We start from the raw sequence: 2,543 nt of genomic DNA on the forward strand, positions 1-2,543 counted from the left end.
CTAGAGCTTGCATTTTTAACTGAGTTGCAAAACAGAATGTCTATATAAGAGTTGAAACATAAATGCATTGTGTTGTAACAAAATTAACTTTAAGTTTTGTATCAATATACAAAGATTCATAGCAATGAAAACCTTAAATCTGTATCAATATACAATAATCCATAACAATGTAAATAAAAATAACCTTATTTGAGAATAGCAACAGTTCTAAGTTGGAGAGTAGATTCAAGAATCTTCCCTTTCATCCTATTGTTCCTATTTGACATTTCTGTATCTCCCCTTCTCTTATCAGCCTCCTTCCCTTTATCAAGAAAGAAAGAATGATAGAGAAAAGGAAGAAAAAGAGCTAAGTCCCTGAGTCCAGGTTCCCTATTTCATTTCCTCCCTGTCCAGGACCACGACTATTGTAATGGTCTTCTTGAAATTGCTTCCTGCTGATTTGGGGCTTAGGATTTCTTTTGGGGGGGCCCAAGAAAATTGAGAAATGGTTAAATCTCAGGAAAGACAGCATTTGTTGTCCCATCTCTAGGTGCTGTGAAAATTCAGGCTTAAGTGAAGTCCTGACTAGGTCAGTCTGCAGGGCTAGGTGAACCAAGACCATCTGTGACCAGTAGCCTTCCCAGAAGCCATTCTGGAAGCAACATGAAGCCATCTGAGGCAGGATTAGGCATTCTAGCATCCTTGAGGGTGGATCCTGTCAGGGTGACTTCTTTGGTTGTCATCTTCTATGAACATATAATTTCTCACAAGTAATATATAGTTCTGTTTCAACACTGTATGGACTGTGCAAGGTGCACAGTTGAGCCAAAGATGGCCTCTGTTCTCCATTTGAGCAGGTGAAAGACATCTCTTTCTTTGTTTGGATGGTAAGCTGTGATATAAATTTTTATCTATGCCAATTAAAAGGATGGCATGTATTAATGAATTATGAGGACTGTGTAGCCAATAAGATTTATTGGCTATATATAGACATTTATGTCTCAGCCGGTCCTAGAATTGTTCCTGTGTAGGAGGATCAGCACATACCTTACCTGTCTTGTTGATCTTGCCAATCCCCCTCTTCTTATCTGTAGCTAAAATCTTCAGGGGGCCTTCCCTGGTCAAATCTCTACCTATGTTGGGCACCAAATGTAAAATAAATTAAATATTCTAGCCAAACCATATAAAAGATATTCAATCCAGGTATTTTACTTAGAAGCTGTGATCCTAGATTGGCCCAGTTTTGGGGCTAATTTACATTCCAACCATATGTTCCTCATTGCTTGCTGTTTCTCCTGGCAGGTGCTCATGGTCCGTCTCCTTTCATGACAGCCTCTTCTCCCCTCTCTGTGGCTGTGGAATACATTGCAATAAAGTTTTTCAAAATATTATTTAATTAACATTTATTTATTTATTTATTTTTTAATATGGAATGCTTCACAAATTTGCATGTCATCCTTGTGCAGGGGCCATGCTAATCTTCTCTGTAACGTTCCAAGTATATGTGCTGCTGAAGTGAGCAACAGTGTCTCAAGTAGTCCAGACTGGCCTTATGCTCCCTATGTAGCTGAAGATGACCTTAAATTCCAATCCTATCCTTATATCTGCAGTTATAGGATTGGCAAGTGCCACCATGCTGGGCCTGTATGTTGCTGACGATCAAGTTTCAGGATTTATGTAAAATAGACAAGCCCTCTTATCAACTGAACCACATACCCAGCCCAGCAATTATTGCATTATTGTCCTTTTAATTTGTCTACAAATTGGGTTTACAGATATATATTATTTTATTTCTGACTAGGTGTGTGTGTGTGTGTGTGTGTGTGTGTGTATGGGTGTGTATGTATGTGTATGAGTGTGTATGAGTTTGTATGGGGGTGTGTGTGTGTGTGTGTATGGGTGCATGTGTGTTGCTGGAGGGTAGAAGATAACTTTCATTGTTGGTTCTTACTTCTATCTTGTATGAGTGTCTCTATTGTTTTACACTGTATATACCAGGCTAAGTGACCCTTGAACTCCCAGGAATTCTCCTGTCTCCACCTCCTGTCTCACCAGAGCACTAGGGCTGTAGGTTCAGGCTACCCCGATGCTTGAGTAGCCAGTGTTTGCCCAGCGACCCATTTCCCCAGTGTCTGGTAGTGTTGACTTGTATTTTTCTGCCTTTCCTTGGCTCTCAGACTTAATCAGATCAAAGGACCGACGGTTGACTTGTACCATTCTTCACTGTTGGTGTCTTGCCTCACCAAGTAGCTGCTCAGATCTCTACCTCCTGAGCATTTACCATTGAGTCAGCTCACTTCCTGCTTTCCATTTAGTAAGCTCACCTCCCGTTAGCTTGTAAACATCTCCTTTCCTTATGAGCATGCTCAGCTCTTCATTTTTCTCTAAGTGATGATTTAACCAAATTGTATAATTTTCGGTTTGCTTGTTTTTGTTTTATTTTGCTTTTGAGATTGGCCTTGAACTCACTATATAGCCCAGGTTAGATATGAACTTTGATCCTCCTGACTCAGCTTCCCAAGCAATAGTAAACAGGCAATCTCACTGGCCTGCTCTTAGGGACC

General features: G+C 40.3%; 1 non-coding gene across 1 annotated transcript; it reads right to left on the reverse strand.

The window, feature by feature from the left end:
- Positions 1-1,400: 1,400 nt before the first annotated feature.
- Positions 1,401-1,503, reverse strand: LOC116079344. Its single transcript, XR_004113915.1, has one exon. It is a non-coding gene; the product is annotated as a U6 spliceosomal RNA (small nuclear RNA).
- Positions 1,504-2,543: the final 1,040 nt, after the last annotated feature.

Source organism: Mastomys coucha, unplaced genomic scaffold (genome assembly GCF_008632895.1).
Source record: "Mastomys coucha isolate ucsf_1 unplaced genomic scaffold, UCSF_Mcou_1 pScaffold5, whole genome shotgun sequence".
Lineage (NCBI taxonomy): Eukaryota > Metazoa > Chordata > Mammalia > Rodentia > Muridae > Mastomys > Mastomys coucha.